The 20,671-nt window shown below is 40.3% G+C and overlaps 1 protein-coding gene and 1 long non-coding RNA gene across 2 annotated transcripts in view; one reads left to right on the top strand and one right to left on the bottom strand.

The window, feature by feature from the left end:
- RALB (RAS like proto-oncogene B) overlaps positions 1-20,671 on the top strand; it is a 51,780-nt gene that overhangs the window by 15,559 nt on the left and 15,550 nt on the right. The gene's annotated exons all lie outside the window — the stretch shown is intronic.
- Positions 1,308-8,477, bottom strand: LOC134157790 (uncharacterized). The gene is made up of 3 exons (XR_009962461.1): positions 8,254-8,477; positions 3,154-3,275; positions 1,308-1,470 (listed from the first exon to the last, which is right to left on the bottom strand). It is a non-coding gene; the product is annotated as an uncharacterized LOC134157790 (long non-coding RNA).

Here is a 20,671-nt window from a genome sequence, read left to right as displayed (position 1 = left end):
TCTTGGCAATGTCATGGTTTAAATTCAGTCAGCCACGCAGTCTCCCTCTCACTCCCCTGCCACCCCCTCACCCTTTTCTCCCCCCCCCCCCCCCCGGCTCCTGGACAGATGGGGAGGAGAATCTAAAGAATGTAACTCCCATGGGCTGAGATAAGAACAGTCCGGTAACTAAGGTATAACACAAATCACTACTGCTGCTGCCACCTATAATAATAATGATAAGGGAAATATCAAGGGAAGAGAATATAACTGCTCACCACTCGCCAACTGATATCCAGCCCAACCTGAGCAGTGATCTCGCCCTTCCAGGTAACTGCCCCCAGTTTATAGAGTGGCCATGATGTGCTGTGGTATGCAGTACCCCTTTGGCTAGTTTGGGTCAGGTGTCCTGTCTCTGTTTCCTCCCTGCTTCCCCTCCTCCTTGGCAGAGAATGAGACTCAGAAAGTCCTTGGTCAGACTAAACATTACTGAGCAACAACTAAAAACATTGGTGTTATCAGCACTGTTCCCAGGCTGAGAGTCAAAAACACAGCACTGCACCAGCTACTAAGAAGGAGAAAAATGACTGCTACTGCTGAACCCAGGACAGGCAATTACTGTAGGTTTTATTTTAATGAGGTCCTTCTTTTTTATTTTTATGGCTTTCCAGAAATAAATTACAATGAAACAATAAAACTTGGGGATTGAAGAGATGCTTGAGCTGTGGGCTTGCAGGTTCTGATGGAGTCTCATAATTTGGCCAAGATTGAGGACCCCACAATCCAGTGCAGCTCCTCCCAAGCTTTTTTAAAAAGAACAGGAGGTTTAATATAAATTGCATCAGAAGATAAAATTTTTTTTTTAATTTACTGTTTATTTATTAATGATTTCTGGTTGAATATTAATTAACCTATTAATCTGTTGATCAGCAAATTGTTACTACTGACATAATAACTTCTATCAAATAGTCTTTTATAAAAAGTTAATCTCTGACTATTTTGACAGATCCTAAGTATACGTTGCTGTTCACTGAAAAGATAAAATATAATAGAGTTACCAGAACGTTATGGGATATAATGTATGCTTATTTTGAAATTACCTTGCTTAATCCTCTAATGTAAAACATATCATACTCTTATCAATTTAACAAGAAAAAAAAAAAAAAGAGAGGCTATTTGTAGACCATATTAGGATATCAACCACAAGTAATGTCTTTTCTAAAGAAGAATGCTGTGTAAAGTAACATAGAAGCATTCAGCTCAATAGAGAAAATTCTCTCAAATGCAGCAGTATTATCAGGTGACTGTCTCATGTCCTTAACAGGCTCTATACTTGACAACAAAGTAATGTCATAACAACACGATACTTATATTGGGATATTCAGAGACACACAAACTTTCCAGTGAAATAAACTTCACTGGTGGAACAAATTACTGCAGGTTTCCAGCAATAGCCACTTTATCCGCTTTTTTGACACTTTCACCTCTGCGCTGAAATACAGCAACTTATAAACAATGAAATGCTATATTGTGTACTTTTAGGAAGTAAAGAATCTTTAGCAAATTGCAGCTGAAGAGGAATTTTGGTAGATAAAATTTGTATCACCATCCAAACCACGTTATACAGAACTTGGATTTCCACTAGAGATTTTTCCATTCAAGTTCACATTCAGACCTTCTTTAATTTAACATTTGCCAGCATGATAGTGAAAAGTTACATTGTATGTGCAAGAAAAGTCTGATTTTTTTAGCTACTGAGACATATCAGAGTTTATTCTAGAAGGTATGCCATTGATGAATATGTAAAATACTATCATAACAATAACTACAACAAAATTCAGGTCCCAATTAATAAGAGCCTTCTTATAAATTGTGAGGTGCTTGAGGAAAAAAAATAAAATCTATTGACACTTAAATGGAAAAGGTGCATCAAAGCTCCCAACTGTTTGCAATAAATGTTGCAATTAAACACGGAAAACTGCAACTGCATTGACAACAATAAGGATAGCAGACTAAATATGCAGGGTTTTTATGGTGTAAGAATATGTTTGCATAAAAAAATGCTCTTGTTTAATTTGCAGAAACACATTTTAACCTCATTCTAAGTTACATTAACTTAATTAGATATTGTAGACAGAAGTAGGCACTTAAAAATGACACAATTTTAATTGACAAATCTTCTTTCTGAAGTGTTGCTCCCACCCTGCTGAAATGCTGGTTGCTATCAAAGCCAATAATTTTCATTACTAGTTTAGTACATTTGTCAATAATTCCATTTGGAAAATTTGATTAAAAAATAAGTGACACAAGATCTGTTATCATCAATGCTTTTCAGGCATGCTCAAATCACTCTCCAACTGCAGCTACTCCATAAGGTAGCACTGTGCAATTCAGTGAGCTAAATTCTCAATAATGTTAGCTTATTATTCTGGAAAAAATCCCCTGCCTTTTCTATTTCCAGAATAATTATGGGTTTTACACAACCAGCTTTGGTGTGATAATGATAATCACATTCAACTTTATTTGTAAGACACTAAAGTATGCTTTCTACCATACATATAACTGGTAAAGCTTTAGTTAATATATGTTTCAGCAGTGCACTTCAGGAAAAGTGGGCCAGCTGGAATGAGTCCAAAGAAGAGAGAGTGATTGGTAATTAGGAAACATGACCCATAAAAAACAACCGAAAAAACAGGTGTTATTTGAAGGAAGAAAAGAATTCTGAGGAGGGTTTTTTTTGTTGTTTGTTTTTTAATATTTAGCAGATTGATGCAAAAAGGAAAAAATAATCTGATTGCTTATGTTCAGTATGCAACTAATTAATATGCTTAAACTGCAATAAGTGTTACTTAAGGTAAATGTTGTGGATTTTTTTCTTATGATAGAGTAATCTAATATTTTACATAAACTGCTATAATGATATTACAATCTTAAGAAAATTACATGCCAAAATTTATGTATCTTGCCTTTGGGTCATGGAATAAGACTATCTGACCTCTTATGACTCTCTGTAGACTTTTTATTTTCTTTTGATTCTTGACTATCAAGATATTTACAATAAATTTAACTCCTTCTGTAAAGGCTCCAAAATCAGGCCCTAAATGTGTCATGCTGTTCATAATCATGATGATCATAAATGTAGCACTTATAAAACTGCAATGTAAAATTCCTTACCTCACAAAGTATCAGTGAGAATATCCTTAAAAATTACCTTGTGATCCTGACAAATCCCAGCAGTATCTAAAATGGAAAGGTTACTTGATCGCGAGCTTTTATTTTAGTGTGGTGCCTTCCTGCTGTCTGTATCAAAAAAAAAAAAAAGTGCGTGATATAGTCAAAATGGCATAAACTCCTACAAGGCCAAAACCACAGTCATATTTCATTTACTATTTTCTGTTTCTGATATATTTAGTTTACTGCATTATGGTTTTTGAATGCTGAAAGTCATAAATCATGGCAAGGTCAGCTTTGTTCTCTTGAGTACACAAATATTCTGTATAATGTAGTTCTTCTTAGATATCCAACCCCAAAGAGAAAACCGTCTTTGATTAAATTATTTTAAAACAAACTCTGTTTGAATGCACACTATGTACATGTACTTCTTCTGACAAGTTATCTGAGCTGAGAATAACTCTGGCATCTGAATTCTACACATACAAAACCAAACAGAACAAAAAGAATCTCACAGCATTCTAGGTAATCCAATAGTGTGGGGTTTTTTTCCTGTTTTTCGAAGGTAACATTCTTCCCCCCCCCCCCCCAGTTTTACGTTAGCATTCATTTTGATTGAAAAAATGGTTTAAAAATTAGGATTAAAAATACAGCATCTTTGGATTTAATAGATTAACAAAAATTTAGGGGTCTGGCTACCTTCACTGAACCATTGCTGTGTGCTGCACAGGTGCTACAAGGGACTGGCCGTGCGTGTAACTAAGAATTCCTTCAGAGAGGGACAAAACCTCCTTGCTGCTTTAACGTGTTCTCATGTTCTTGGCTCAGCCTCAGAGCTGGAGATGTGGCAGGACCACTTCCTTCTCCTCTCACCACTGATTTCTTCGTGGTTATTACTGGCAACAGTTCCTGTCTCAGCCTCTCATAAACTTGAGTTATGAATCAGGTACCTATCCTTCAGCTGTCCCTTGTCTACATTCAGATGTCAATAAAGACGATAATCTGGCTCTTACTTCCGTTATTGTGAGATTGCAAATGACATCACTAAATCTGCAAAGACTGACTTCCCAGATAGTGCTGATTCCCTTGCAATTCAAGACCCTCCCTTGAAGTTCCTCCTCAGTTTATCTACCTTTCTTTTTACCCCTGAGACTAATATTACATGCACCCTGCAGGGACAGGGAGGCGGATTCCTTCTATTCATCATTTGCAGCCTCCTAGGCATTATAGTTTTTCAAACAAATCTTTCCTGAACTGACTCCTTACTTTGTTCCTCCCATAGTCACCTGTGTAAAAAAAAAAAAAAAATTGGCCAGAGATGTTATAAAGCACTGTCAAAAGAGAACTGGATATGCAGATGGTGGTTTTACGCAAACACTGTGCAGGTTTAAATGACAAATGTGGAGGCTTCTACATCTAGCTTGAATCTATCAGAAAGAAGAGGGAGATAACAATGTTAGCCTCCCTCCCCCTCAGCAGTGGAGGATATGGTAATCTGAGGGATTGGATCACTAGGTTCCATTAAGTTCACATAGCTGCCCCTTTCCCTGCAGCACTTAGGCTAGGTTTGGTGGTCTGCTATCCATCTTACTAGGTCTACTACCATCTTTTCCATTTAATTCCTTATATACATTCCACTGATTTTCTTTGTCAATTACTTCCACAATAAAAAAAAAAAAATAAAAAAATAGAGCCATATATATGGGTTTTATTGTTTCCCATCACTAGTTTCTAGAACTAATTTCAGTTAATCCTTGTTTCAACTAACCATCTTTCTAGAATACATTTCTACATACAGAACAGAACTGCTCAGAAGGGAAGTATGAGTCCTTATCTTGCAAAGAAAATATATTTGCTGTTCGGCCAGCCCACGCTTACTGTTTTTCATGACTCTGGCAGTGACCCACAACACTGTTTCATTCTTCGTGAGCTAATAACTAAATACATGCATCAAAAATACTGTCTCTATCTCTAAGCATCTGCAATTTAAAACTTACGGAATGATAAAGCAACAGCTGGAGATAATTTTTTTTATTTCTACTGAAATCTTATTTTTTTTAGAAAGTGAATGTTTATTGTCTTCAAAGCACCTGGAATAAAATCCAAATAAATGACAATGAAAAGGGATTTTCTTCCCTAAATTGTTCTACAGATTTTTTTCCCCCCTAAAGTACTGAAGCAAAAATATATCTGTAACCATGGAGATTATACCAGGCAACATGCATAATAATTCAAAACGTGGCATCAGACAAATGTTCTTTGTCATGACTGGATTACTACAAAGAAGTAGGTTTCCCCTAAACAATTTGCAGAAGCAGGATAGATGTGGTTAATTTCTCAACCTGCTTTTTTGGCTGGGGAGGAAGGGGAAGTCTCAGCACTATGGTATGGGCAGCAGACTAGGATTGTGTTTGCTTTGAAAACACATAGCTTCCCAGGTTGTTGGTAGTTTCAACTCATAGATATGATGGTTTAGATAGACTCATAGATATGGTTTAGTGGGAGGTGTCCCTGCCCATGTCAGGGGGATTGGAACTAGATGATCTTAAGGTCCTTTCCAACCCTAACTATTCTATGATTCTATGATTTGCTGAAAAGATATTTATCTTCCATGAATAGTCACATCAGAGCAAGTAGTCCCACCATGCTGCCTGCACAACATTAAAGATGGCCATGGAGACATATAGTAATAGAATAAAGAGGAAACAGCTCCAATTAATTTTTAGTTTCTGTTTTTTTTTTAATTATGTACAAGTGCCCAAAATCTATCTTAAAAAACAATTCAGGCATAATCAGAAATACCAAGATTTGGGTAATTTAAGTGTTAGCTATAATTCAACATTCTTTCACATTTGGCAATATTTCTTTCTCTGCTTATTCCTTCTCTGCATGGATGGCATCAAATAGTAAATAGCTCTCAGTCTGCTAGCTTCTGATGCAGGATGAATATTGATGTGGTACTTAATCTGATACAATCTGTAACACAGAGAAAGAATTACTGCAATCAGGACATCTTATAAAAAAAAACTTGAAAAGAGAAAGTCACTTTTCTGCTTAACGGGTTAACTAAAATCTGGTGTTTTGCAGTTGTTTGAGTTAGGAGGAGAAACTGATGATGATGCAAAGATCATTTAAATCATGTTTACTTACAAACAATGTAAAAAACCTTGGTTTCCTACAAGACAGGAAAAATCAGGAGATATTTCCTTTTTATGCAGTCCTGAAGTACTTAGATGTTTCTCAGAGCCACACACACCTACTTGTTTACTGCCACTGTAATTTCTTGTTTCCAATTCCTGGCATTTTTGCCAACCCTGAAATTACAGATTATAGTAAATCTCTTTCCAATTCCTCCTCCTCCGTTTTATTTTGTTTTGGCAATAGGCCATTGTTTCACCTATCACTTTTATAAAGCTGGGTTACCTTTTTTTTTTTTTTTTTTGTTTTCGTTTAAGTGACAGGCCTTTTTTATGCTCTCCAAATTCAAAATACAATTTCACTCAGCCTTCAATGGATAGAGGTAGAAGGTAATTAATCATTTCCCCTTCTCTTCTATAAGAGGCTACAAAGAGGCCCAGTGTGAAAGAGTTAACACAACTACTTAACCTATTACTTCTGTCCCAGAGGATTGAAACCCCCCGAGATCAATTGTAAGAATGACTTCCATTGTTTCCCAGAGTGGGTGTTATCATGCAAAGTGCTGTTTTTCTAGATGGATTTTACCCAATATATTCAATCTAACTTCAGTGTGTGGAACTTAAATAAGTCAACATAGAAAAGCAGGAAAAAATGGCCAATTAAAGCAGCAAGAGAAGGTACGTTTTCCTTTGCAAGTGACATGACAGCTATTTCTGACTGTGATTAGTAACATTTCAATTGGCCAGACAGCATTTGGATTTGCAGACTGATTGAATAAAGATGTGCAGTAAATATAGCAATAGCCATTATAGTTTTTCCAGAGCAGTTGTACACAATATTGCAGCACAATAATAAAACACTCAGAATTCATTAGAAGCAGGGACATTTCCATTTCAAAGAATCATAGAATGGTATGGGTTGGAAAGGACCTTAAGATCATCCAGTTCCAACCCCCTGCCATGGGCAGGGGCACCTCACACTAAACCATATCACCCAAGGCTCTGTCTAACACTGCCAGGGATGGGGCATTCACAGCCTCCTTGGGCAACCTGTTCCAGTGCCTCACCACCCTCACAGTAAAGAACTTCCGTATGTCTAAACTAAACTTCCCCCGTTTGTTTGACTTCCAGCCTCAGGATTACTAATTTATGCATCCATCAGTAGAATTTGCACTAAAACGTGTAACGTATTGAAGATGAGCCCTTCCTAACTCCTGGATCAAAACAGAGCCTGGAGGGTTTGTGGGCTCAGCCTGCTAGCGGGGCTCTCTGAGGGTCCCGCTGCTGCAGCAGCTCCCCACAGGCTCCTTTCCCCTCACAAACGGAAACAGAAGCCGCGGCAGCGCGGTGCGCAGCACATTCCTGCTACTCCTCCCGGCTGCCTCCGCAGCGCGGCACCCCCCTCAGCACCTCTAACACCCCTCCCACAGCCAGCAGCCACCCCCCGCCCCGCCTCCCAAGCCGCTTGGCCCGAGAGCTCCACGTGACCGCCGCGCGGGCGCGCGCGCAGGGAGCCGAGCTCGGCGGGAGCGGCGCCGACGAGGGCGGAAGTGCGCGGCGGGAGCGCGCGGGCGGTGGCACCCCGATGAGAGCGTGGGGGGCGGCGGCGGTTAAAGCGGAGCCGGGTGGCAGGCTGGACCCACAGCGCGGAGCCGGGTCTTAGCGCCCAGGGAAGAGGGTAAGGGGTGTGTGAGCGCGCGCGCTTCCGAGCGACCCTGCCAGACCCCACCCTTCTCCGGGGTGTGGGAAACTTGACTGTCCTGGCCTTGCTGTCTCGGTGAGGGGCCGTGAGAGCCGTCGGATCCTGGCCGCGGCCTGAGCGGGCCTGGGCCCGCCGGCCGGGGGATGCGGTCGAATCGCTCCCGTTCCCTCCACTCTGTGGGGAGGGAGGTATCCCCTGGATGTGCGGGGCAGCCCCCTTCCTCGTGGGTGTGTGAGACGAGGAGAGCCCGGCGGCTTCCCGTACCGCAGGAAGGACGCAGTTCCTTGGCCGTTGGAACGCGCTGGGGCTGTGGGTGAGGAGGGAGGTCGGTAAGCAGAGCCTCGGGTGTAGCTGGTGTCCTTAGGGCTTGCGTGGGAGCCGGAGTAGGGTGAGGCTGCAGCCCCTCTTCTGGGTTTGGCCGCTTCCTCTGCGTCCCGGTGGGGCTGAGGTGGAGTCAGCGAAGCTGGGTGGCTGCTGTGACTTGTGCCTACAAGTGGGGCTCTGGGGAAGTGGGCAAGGAGAAGCTGGCCTTGAGCGTTGGTTTCTCTGGCCCGTTTCTTCTGTGCAAGCTCCTCTGCCTTCCCCTGGCTGCCCTCGAATAAGTGATAATGTTTCATCTCTGGAGGATAAACAGAGGGTTTAAGGTGTTGTTGATCCCGGCTGAATCAGAAGTTTCTGAGGGATCTTGTTTCATCTGGCCAGGTTCTCTCTCTGTTGCTGTTTATTCCCCCTGCAGCCTTACCGGTGTAGATCTTGTGGGAGGAGAAGGGTGGTGCCTTAGTGTGACCTTACCTGCAGAAGGGCAGGAGAGAGGTGGTGAGGTGAAGCATCACTGACAGTGTTTCCTGAACAGCCGGTGGAGGCCCAACTCAGTGTTTGTGCTGGAGTCCTGTTGAATCAATTCTGATCATGAAAGAGGAAGCTTAGTCTTGAAAACCCCTAGGTATTTTCGTGCGAGAAAGGGAGCAGGGAGTCTGTATCTGCACTAGGACCAGCTTTGCCTTTTTCAAAGCTTAAGTCTGCAGCCTGCAGTTGCTTTTTGTTTGTTGAACTGTCCAAATGTTACTTCTGTAGTTCTCAGATTCTTGCTTCTCTCGTGAGGTGCAGGGAAATGCCTGCATTTTCAAAAACATCCTCAGAACAATGATTTTTTCAGGAAAAATTGTTGTTTTTTTTTTTTGTTGTTTGTTTGTTTTCTGATGCCTTAAATGCCCCTTGTCTCTTCTTCCTTCTCTTTTCCCCCCACCCCCAACTCAAGTTATCAAAGCTGAGAGCAGGAACTAACATAACTGGGAACCAGACTTGCAAGTGATTTGCTTGCTGAAAATAACTTCATTGCAGTGAATTTAATAGCAACAGCTCAGTCTTACTTGGCAATAGCATCTTTACACTTATTCACTTGTAGCAGACTTGTTAAATAGTTTTATCTACTGCTTTAATCACTTATGGCCCTGTGCACTGAATGTAGATTTTTTTTTTTGCTTATGATCAGATGATACCAACTTACCATGGTAAGAATTTTTGCATTTACTTCCTGTAACTTCCTTTACTTTCTATTTTAAGGAATAGAAAAGTTTTCAGGCTACTATTGTAAATAAGTTTGTTATATTAGATTTTTAGTAGTAAATTGTTTGTTTGAACACCTCTTTTGGAGTAGGCTAACTTGATTGTTTTGCATGCTTGGAGATAACTGAAGCTGCCCTGTTTTCACTGGTGTTATGTATATGCTGTGGAGGAATGTCTAGGTTAAAGATTTATTTGGAATGCTTTACAAAAACTCTGAACTGAAAGCTTAATTTGGCCAGACAATGCTCTTTCTTGGTCACCCTTTAAAACTCTAAAACTTGTTTCTAATTGTCAGTGCAGTGGTACTGGGTATCTGGGTAGAAGAGCAGTTGAGACATTTTGATCACGTCAAAGCAGTAATGATGGGACAGCATGGATATGTACACTGAAATCCTGGATGATGCACAGATTATGTGATCTGATGCCCTGTTCAGGCTTCAAGCCTTTTCAGCTGTAATTTAACTGATTATGCACTAACTTATTTGGCCAAACGGTGCATAAAATGGCTTGCTTCTCTGAGAAGTGTTGGGGTCCAGGCTCCACAAGCAACAGAACTGTCTTGTTAGTAGAGCAGAAGTGGACAAGTGATACAGAAGAACAAGCCCTAATGTCATGATCTTGGAATCTGGTTTGTAGTTTGTTCTTGTCAACTCTGTTCACTTTCCATGCAGTGGATACTTGTATTTTAAGTTGATAATTTCATATTAACTGAATTCAGACTCCATGTGAATAAGTGAATTGCTTTCTATTACACAATGAATTAATGGCCTCTTTTAGCAGAGGTACTGAAGGGGCCTGTTTCTCGTGACAGCTGTGCAGGCAGTAAGCACTCATAGAAATACAAGTGCGTAATGGTATCAAGACAAACAAACGGTGCCTAAAGGTCAGTAGTTTTCTTGTGCCTGGAGCAAACAACTCAGCGTTGGAGTAATGGTCTGTGGGGGTTTGAGTGAAAGGCAGTGGCTGGGAAGGCTGCAGACATAGATGAACAGGAATGGGATGCTTGCTGCTTTTTACAGCCTGTGTGCCTGAGTTCAAGTAACTTTCGCACTTGATGCTGATCCTGATTATCAGCCAGGTTAGCAGCTATATTCTCAAACTCTGTCTTGACTTGGGTGTGCTATCCTGTTGATAAAAAACCTTCAGTAATTTAGGTTTCATCTCTTTACCTTCCATCCCCATGTCTCTGGTAACTATTCTGCACTACCATCAAGCAGTGTTTGATAAGGTTCCATTGCTTGTTACCTGCTACTGTGTGGAGCAGCAAGGCTAGCAAACAGGCATGACTACTTCACTTTCCTAGTGGCAATAATAAATTTTGTGGCTTTTGTTCTATGATGCAATTGATACCTGCCTCCTGATAACAGGGTATAGAGCAGATATTTTTGAAGTGTTTGTCAAAGAGCAATCATTTTGCCCATAGCTCCTTTTAGCCCATTAAACAGGACTAAGCGATTGTCATCCATGCCTGCCATAGAAATATCAAGTTGTCTTGTCATTTAAGCAAGATAAGTCTATATAACTTGTGCTTTGTCTCTTCATGTTCTTCCAGATACTGCTTTTATAGAAATATTAGAGGATCTGTTTTGTCTTTTGTGCTTGAGATGTGCAAATATATTTTTCAAGACCTGTCAAAATGAGAGTCATGATGTCATGTAATGCGAGAATGTTATTTAGGCTGCTAAATATCTTCTTGAATCGTTATGGTTACAGAGTGCTTGCCTAGAGCAGCCACTTTCAACTGTTTTAAAAGGAGCCCTGTGCCCATAGCTGTATTAATGCTTGCTGAATCGGTTGAGAAAAGAACAAATAATGGTTAATTACAAGAGGGAGGCTTAGTGGAGATGCAGTCCTGACTAGAAATCTTTGCAGAATCACATGTCAAAGACCAAAAATCTGTCCTGGGATTATAAGTATTTATTACAGCCTTAATCCTATCAACTGTTACTTTGAATTAGTGTTGCTGTCAGTTGATGTGATTAGTATGAAATATTTCAGGTCACTATAAGTGCAATGAAACTAATTTTTTTAATATGCTCTTCTTAAATTTGGAATGTGGCAGAACTAATCTGAAGTTGAAGTGTAGAACTGGGGAGCTGGGAATGTCCCAGGTCATTCAGGTGCTGTGATTTCTCTGGTTTCTAGCTCTCTCTGTATGTATCTCTACATGTAATGAAAAGATCATTCTTCAGAAGAGTACCAGAGACCTGAACTTAGCCCCACCTTTGAAAGTGGCTTTGTCTGTGTAGATGGACATGTTAAAGAATACTTCTGATTTATATTTAATATTGATAGCAGATTTGTTTGCAAGCCAGTAGTTTAAATTATAGGGTGGGGGCGGGGGGGAAAGCCCACCTTATAGATAAGACTGGAATAGAGTACTGCATTACAGGATTATACTCAAAACATGACACAGTACTTTAGCAGTTTAAGTGTAGGAGCTACCAGAATTTTGAACTCCATGTTGCAGAACACTAACTAAAGTGGCCTTTTTTGAAAGGAGTTGGTTTGTAATATTAGTGCTACTCTGCTCAGCAGGGCACTGTCTTGGGCGCTACTCTAAAGCAGACATTCAACAAGTGAAGTGTATTTAGATCAAGCTGCATGCCAGTTGCCCCAGGTTCCCAGAAAAGAGGTGGGTTTGCAAATGGAAGAAGCTGCTCCCTGATTAGAACGAGCTGATTCTAAAGTATATAGTGATTGCTGGTACAGCCTTTCCACTAACCGCTGCTGCAGTAAGAAACTACTCCCCATGATGATACTCTTCTGCTATTTAGTGTTTTTGGCTTACTGTGAGGTCGCATTTTTGGTAGGTGAGGAATTCTCATTAGTGTAGTAACCAAGAAGTCTCACTGTCTGACTTCTATGGCAGCCTTCTGCTTTTATCTATCATATCATAAAATAGGCTAGCTAAGCCATTTGAGGAAATAGTTTTTCGTAATACAGGAACGTGTGCTTGAAACTGATGCTATTTGTCATTCTACTTTATCATTTTTAAAACGCATTTTAGGAAACAATTTAATTTTTAAACAATTCTGCAAGCTCTTGGAGAATTTACTTTTCAGTTTGTCTTGCAAGGCAAAGTAAAATCAAAATAGACTTAGTGTTGAAACCATTCTGAAGCTATAATGGAAGGAAACCAGTTAAAATTATTAGACATTAGTCTGGTGATACTGTACGTCTTTATCTTCATTTAGTTTGTGAAGCAGGGATCAAGCAGTGATCTTGTCCAACTCCTTAAGTATTCACAACTGTCATATATTAGTAGCTTTCATCTGATGACTGTGCCTCTTATTATACTCTTGTAAATGTAAGTTGAGGTTTCTAATGAAGTGGTAATCATTAAAAACCTGCTGTAAATTTTCCATCTCTGCAGTACTACTTGTCCAAGTTGTCAAATAGGCCTTCTACTTCCAAAGACTCCCCATAAATAAGATTCATAGCAACCGTGTTGCTGGGGCACAGACTTGAATTACAGAGTTGCTGAGGCTGGAAGACACTTCTGGGACTGTCTAGTCCAGCCCTCCTGATCAGCGTACTAACCCTGATGCATAAACTGCCTCACCACCCATCCCTAGGTAGAGCTTTGTACGTTCCTGCTCTTCTCATGACAAGGGCAGCTGTCCTGCCTTGCCTTTCTGGCCTGTCTAATTGGATGCTACAGTAGATGGCTACAGGCTCTTTAGGACAATGAGAGCTATCACAGTGAGGTGATGAACTTTGCAGCTACACACAGACTCCAGCATCTGCCATTTGTTCCCTGTGCCGCATGCATTAGTCTACAGAAGCACCCTGTTGTGATTATATCCCAGGAAAGGCAGAAGAGCTGAGATGAGCTGGCTGTGTATCAGAATAGTAGTTTTTTTATTCTGGTAATGTGCTCTGTGGAGAAAGGAAATGTCTTAGAGCACACAAGGATAAGTGTTAAGTTTATGTTCTGCATTAGCTCTGTATTTTTGTGTGACCTGCTACTTTTTAGGTCATAAAGGGAAGTGTCCTGGGCTAAATGTGTCCTAATTTCTTTGTGTTGAAGTCAAGTGACTCTAAGTCTGCCACCCAAACCCAGAGTTAACAAACATGATGAATTGTCCTACTCTTCCCTGTGCAGCACTTTGAACGCTCTGTTGTTGGAGAGCACATGCTTGGCTGTGAATGTTTTTATAGTGGTAGGCAGAGCATTCTTCACAGGGGAGACCAAGGGTAACACTTCTCCAAAAAGGAAACTCTCCACAGCTTTTTAGTTTTACTAACTTTACACTTAGAGTAGGGATACTGAAATTGCATGTGACCCCTGTACTCGTGTAGTAATGCAGTTTCCATTTAAAGATAGAAATACTGCTTTTTGGCTTTGATCTAATGTATATGAATACAGGAGAGTAGAAAATTACATGCCTTTCTGTTATTGAAAACATTCTTTCTTAGACCAGTAGAAAGGTAGCTGCTTGTATGTGTGGAATACCTTGTTCTGGTATTCACTCTTCCTGACTAGGAAACTGAAGAAATCTGTTTAAAGGCAACTTGAGGGAGCAGCTGAATTATAGGTAATTAGTAATTATTGTTGCTTTGTGTGATGCAAATGGATTGATTGAAAGATGGGGAAAAGGTTCAGTACTTGGTGCTTGTTTGGTGTGCCTGATTGAGGGAGCTTAGTGACTCTGGTATACATCTGTGAACCCTTCAGTCAGGTGCCTGAAATAGGGGAAGTACTTTCAGAGGCTACAAGAAGACAACTCTGCAGTGTTCCTGGGGAGGTGGGGCTCCATGGTTATGAATAAATTTGGAGTAGTGGCTTATTACTTGCTTCCCTCGTCGAATGTGAGCACATCAGTGGCTTACACTTCCCTAGATTGAGATGTAAGCATAAGGCACTAACCTCAGTTTAGAAGCAAAAAATGTAATTGTATGGGCAGAGACAGTTGCTTCTGCTGGTTCTACCTAAGCCAGACTAGTGTTTGGAATTCTGATTTACCCAAGGTGTCCAGCTCACCGGGGAAACTGAAGATGGCATGATCTGGTGAGATCAGTCTTCTGGGGGTAGTGGCAGCAGCTCATGGCCTGTCTGCAGTGCCTTCTGCCATTTGCAAGACTGATGGGCTAGCTCTGACAGCTCAAGGATTGGGGGAAGAATGGAGGAAACTCGGTGGGTAGCATTTCATGAGAGCCAAAGAGTTAAATAGTTAAACCCTGCAACTCTGTAACATGCTTATGGCTGAATTAGTGTTTGCTTGAATTTGCTCCATCAGTGTTAGAGGCAACTTCTTTGTGGATTATACAGCTGCGGATTATCCACTGAAACAGTGTTGTAACCTTGCGCTGATGTGGGATTGGAATCTCAAGTTATTTTGAACTTAATGTGCCATTTAGGACATTGCGTAAGCTGAGATTTGACTTACCTGTTGTGTTTTGTACTCCCAAAGATCTGATTAAAACCTGTTATTAGATTACCCATCTGAAGCATGTCACTGTTTCTTAGCAGTGGTTTGGTGGACTTGATGTATACTGTGCATCAAAGATGATCATAGTTCTGCATGGATGAGCTTTCAAAGGAAGCACAATTTGAAATACGCTTTGTAAGTCAATGGGAGTGAGACTGTAGTACAACTGTTGCCTGAATGTTATTTTTCTTGTATGAGCCTAATTGACTAGTGTGAGAAATGATGTCATAATGTACCTGAAGTAGTTAAGCAACTAGGCAGTTACCACCACAGTGACAAACTCTTAGCATAGTAATACTAATTATTACTATTAACAGAGTCTTTGTGCTTGTTGAAGATTTCTGTCAGGTTTCCTAGCAAGCTAGGATAAGAGCAATACAGTAGATCCTTCTCTTCTATAGTCTCTGTGATGTGTCTTTAGGCATTCAAACAAGACCTAGAGGCTTTCTAAAAGTACTTGGAGAGGCCTGGATAGGTATCTCCCTACAGACATGGTTTTAGTTGCAATGGTACTAGAATCTTATGAATTCCACTTCAGGTAACACTAGTTGGAACATTCTAGTTGGAATAAAGAGTATATATTCTGTTTGATGCTGTATACAACCTGCTAGTTGCTCTGCATTGCATTGAATAATATGGAAAATGGGATGGTGGATTTTTATTTTCTTCCCATAAAAATCTATCTAAAACTGATGCTTCTGTTTGTTATCTGTGAAACAGTGAGGCAATTCTAATAACTATACTGCATTCACCTGTAACTACCTTTATTTAAATACAAACCCTTCTGTGCTAGAGTTTAGGGGGACTGTGGTGGACTGGGACTTACTCAGAGGTACCTCAGTTCTCAGGACAAACTTCACTTGAGGGTGGTGCTTCGTTCCCCCATTGAAGGGGGAGGGTGGAATGCTTGTGAGCCTGGTGCATCTGCTGTTTCTTCTGGTAAAGTGATGGTACTAGTTAAGGAAGGGAAGTAGCATATTTTGTTCTTATCTAGCTCACTGTTGATATGGGACAGATACCTGTGTGACAGGGTTCCACAGTGATGTGGCAGAGCTAATGTGTTGCTCCCAGTGAAGCAAGCAGAATGATACAACATTAGACAGCAGTTCTACCATGCTGTTCAAGTTGCACACCATCTGTAGAAAACAATTTCAAAATCCTTTAAGGCCCAGAACAGGTAAGAAAACTAAATGTGGTCCCACTGGCTGCACAGCTTCTCTGGATTTAAAAGGATGCTTTGATTAATTCAGAGTCCAGAAGTAATGGAGTGACCCAGCTCTAAAAGGCAGAGTGTTCTATAAACAATGCTTTAAGTTGTTTTACAGAGGTTCTCAAATGTGGTAGCCTCTTAATCCTCAAAGATGCTGTTGTGCAAGTTCCTTACTGTCTAAAAGGATATCTGTTCTCATTGGTGATGTTGTGGGGAACCAGACTGCTAGAGTACTTACCGTGAGGAGTAATTCTGAATATCTCTGCCTTGTTGCTGTTGTCTCTTATTCATGTGTTTGTTAGTGTCATTGGAGCTGATGCTGCATCTAGGACAAAAATTCAAATTTCCAAATAGTGATGATTTCCAGAAGGCACAGAGGTGCAGTGCCATGTTAGGTCTCTCTGTACATTGGTAAAGAGTTGTGTTCTCTGACATTGTAGTAGCATGAATACAAACTAAGTTATGTTACTTTCCCTAGACAGTTGATGCATGCTGTGGTATTGGCAGTCTTCCAACCATTGCATCGTCTCTGGGTTTGGTGTGTTGTTTTTTTTTTATGATCCCCATTAGGGTCTATAAAGAATCGTGTTGGGAAAACTGCCAGTTTACATCCATTCTCTATGAGGAAGTCTGGGTAGAGATGACTCACCTGATGACTGTAGGGGTGCAGCACTCTGTATTCTATATTCATGCCTAATCTAGAGGAGATGACCTCGTGAATTTTATGGTTCAGTAGATAAAGTGGAACAGCAGTGGGGACAACTGCTAGCTGCTGTACTTGCAGGTATTTCCAATGTTTTGTATGCATTCAGTATACATACTGCAAACATACATGGATTATTGTCATCTGTCCACTTAGAACCACTTACATGCGTGACTAGCAGACTGCAGTTGTGTAAATGCATTACTGCACAGCCAGGTAGCTGCATTTCTTCTTACTGAGTTCAATTTTGAGATGAGCTGTGTGGTTTCTTTAAGCAGGAATCATCTTGGTGTCTTAGCTTGGTAGTAAATTGGGAAGGCTTTTGTGTAACTCTGTCCTCTTATGTTAATAGTATCTTTAATGCTGCCTTCCATAATTCTTCTCTTGGTTGGTTGGTTGGTCTTTGTATTTCTAAAGACTAAGGGGAAAACCGTGCACTGCTTTATTGGGCTAGGAAATGGAGATGCCTGTGACAAAAACTGAATAATTACAATGAAATGCATGTTTTACATACATCTGTGTGAAGATATCCTAAGACCAAAATGAAGCTGCAGAAATAAAGCTTGCAATCTAGTGTCTGTATTCAAGCTCCAGTTAAGATGACTTGCAAGGCTTTATAGATTGCATGTGACTGTAGTATTGCAAAACAGTACTGTGTTGGGATGCCTACATGCAGTGATAAATCTCTTGATACAGTTGTTACCTGTGTGTTAAGAGTATTAACTTTGTATCATGACCTTTGCAACCTTTAGTTAAATATAAATATAAGTGACTTTCTTTTTTTAGGTGCTAAAGTGCCTTAAAGTACTGTTTAAGGGTAGACCTTTCTCTTTACTCAGTTACTGATAAACAATTACTCAGATATTTTTCTTCCATTCTAAGGGATTTCTCAAAACCCCCAGCTGTTTATGTCCCTTAGGAACAGTTATATGTGTACATTTAACTGCATTTCAGTTCAGTATAAGATCTGGCTTTAGTTTAAAGGGTTGCTTTAAACTGCTACTCTTCTGATGCTCAGATTGACCCAACTGAGTCCTTCCTGTCACTAAACCTTTGCTGGTTGCATTAAAATATGGAACCTTGCAGCAGACTTGAATAGGGTTTAGCTCCAGTTTTCCTTGGACATTAAGATTGTTCTAAGCAAGGTTATTACCTTGAAATTACTGCTGACATGTAAGATATTGTCTGTCTACTTGTCTACATTTTAGACCATTAATGAATAGTCTAAAATGGTCCCCTACTGAGTGATGTGAGAGTGAATATGTTTGAGAATTTTATCTAGTAAGTAAATACCTGCTGCTCTTAGATTCAGTTTCTAAGCTATAATGATGGATCTCTCTGAAAACTCATAAGCAAAGTTGGGCTGTGCTTGGCAAGGATGGTGAGGAGGAATATGCTGAGTATATACAAGTCTTTTGTAGTTAAAATAGATCACTAGTCTGGTGAGCCAGATCTGAAGATAGACTTAGACAATCCCACCTTATAAGGCTGTCTAGAACCTGTTGTGAAGAACAGTGTGCTGGGCTCTGTAGGTTGCTAGGGTAATTTTTGTCCTTAAAGTAGCAATACATCTGGGAGTCTCCCATTGTTCATCTTACTCTACATAACGGCATGTGCCAGAAAAATACTGGAAGTCTGGTATGGCAAGTCCATTCTTCTGAAGATCACTTGATTGTATTAAACCATTCTTAAGTGGAGAGCTGAAGATGATTTTGCATGTAAATATGTGGAGTACTGAAAAGTCAGATACAGTGTGAAGGCTTAGGTTAAGTAGTAGACATTCTTGACTGGCTGGCATCCAGTAGCCAGATGTCTGATGCCATTGACAGTGTAAAATATTTACTGTGATCTCTGGGTCCCAGCATGGAAAGCATGTAGGGAGGATTCCTGATCACAAGTAAATTAAAAATACTGCTTTTATACTGCATATGTTATGCCCCAGATAAGCAAATCTTAGGGACTCTCCTGCAGTTCAGGTTCATCATACAGGCTTTCTTCTGCAAGCTAACAGTAATTGGATTTAATGAAATACAATTCCTGAATTAAAACTGTTCAAGCTGTACAAATCCTTCCCCCAGCCTTGTGGGACATGGGGAACAATCATGGTCTAGCTTTAGGTTCTGGTTTAACCTTAAACCACTGCAATGCCTTCAGTCTGCCTTGGGCTTGCTTCTTGCATCTATTAACTAGCAGTATATGTATAGCTGCTGCTAGATAGTAGCTGTGACAGCTGATGTGTTTCAATGTACATACAATTCTGTTTTTTTTGGTGGGATTAGTAACTAATTCTAATTAGTTGAACCTAGTGTAATGTAAATTTGTAGCCATCAGTGTATCAAGTAAATAATATATTAAATCTGCAGTTTTTCCTGTAACATTTAGGGGTATGGCTGTTACCACTTCTTCCAACAAGGATCTAGTCTATAAAGAGTATACCCTTCATGTGTACAGAGTAAAGTAGTTACTTCACCTAAATTCTTTCTTTTTCTCCTGATGTTAAAAAAATAAAGTTTTCCAAATACATTTCTAGTTTCCTGTCCAGTGCCCTTACCTTTGCCAGCTGTAAGTCTGCAGTGGAGAGAGAAAATGCTGGATTACCAAAAGCAAATCTCAGGCTTGGGTTTCATTCTGGTGCTCAGCTTGGACACTTCAGCAAGGTGTCAGCTGCACCAGCACACTTGTCTAAGGAGTATAGTATGAACAGGATAAGGGAATTGCCCACTTTTGTAGTAATATAAGTACCATTTGGCTGCTGTAGTTCTACCTTCTTTGGCCTCAGTTGTACAAAGTGTTTTCCTTCCCTTCCCTTGACACTGGCACTGAGGCATGTGGCCTTGCTGGTATGAATGGCAGACCCAGTCACCCATACTGAGTGGCTGTCTTGTGGGAGGACATGGGATTGAACAGCTGGGGGCAAGAAAGAGGGAACTGAAGGAGAGAGCATGGTGATAGTATATAGATATATTTAGAAATGTTTTAGAAATATTTATATTTGGTAATATAAATGGGGCTGTGAAACTGCTGTTCCAACTTGTTCTGCCGGACATCTTGAGCTGAATAAATTCCTTGATCCGATTAAGCATGGCCAGGGAAAAATCTATTACCACAACTGGGAAGGTAGAAACACTCAGCAGTACATGGGGAAGGATACAAGGATATCCCAGGCAGGAATTTCTGCCAAACACAATCTCTTTTCAGCTTGAAAACAAAAATCAGGAGAAGTGCCAAGAAATAAGGTATTGGCACAGCAAAAGAAGATAAAGTAGCATTTTTATTTTTAGCCAGCATATCCTAAAATTTTTAGTAGCATTAAATATGCTACTTAATCTCAAATGAACTTTTAAAGTAGTTGAATTACCAGTTGGAGCATTTACAGTCCATTGAAAGCTAATGGAATTTCAGTACTTAAATATTTTCTGGTTAGCCTCAGAACAACTGAGGAGCTCTTACGGTTCATAGCTCAGTGAGATTGTTAATTAGTTTTGTGATCCAGGGAATTTCTGACCCTGCATTCTTGTGGGCATATCACAACCAAACACCTCAAAGCCTCTAATTCATGCTCTGATAAATGAGGGTCACAAAAATACTGTTGCAAAACCTTGTCCTTTCTGTGCTTGCTTTTGATTACATCATTTAAGTCTTTTAATAGGTTGAATACCCAGTTTTTCCCTTAAAAGTAGGTATCTGAAGGGTTTAACAAAGCTCCTCTGTCAAGCTATTGGGCTAAGGGTTTCTAGAATCCTGTTTAAAAATCCAAAGAATGGCTGC

This window comes from Pezoporus occidentalis, unplaced genomic scaffold, assembly GCF_034315485.1.
Source record: "Pezoporus occidentalis ecotype Australia unplaced genomic scaffold, CSIRO_AGI_Poc_V1 ctg12, whole genome shotgun sequence".
Taxonomy (NCBI): domain Eukaryota; kingdom Metazoa; phylum Chordata; class Aves; order Psittaciformes; family Psittacidae; genus Pezoporus; species Pezoporus occidentalis.
This window is presented reverse-complemented; position numbering and strand designations above follow the sequence as displayed.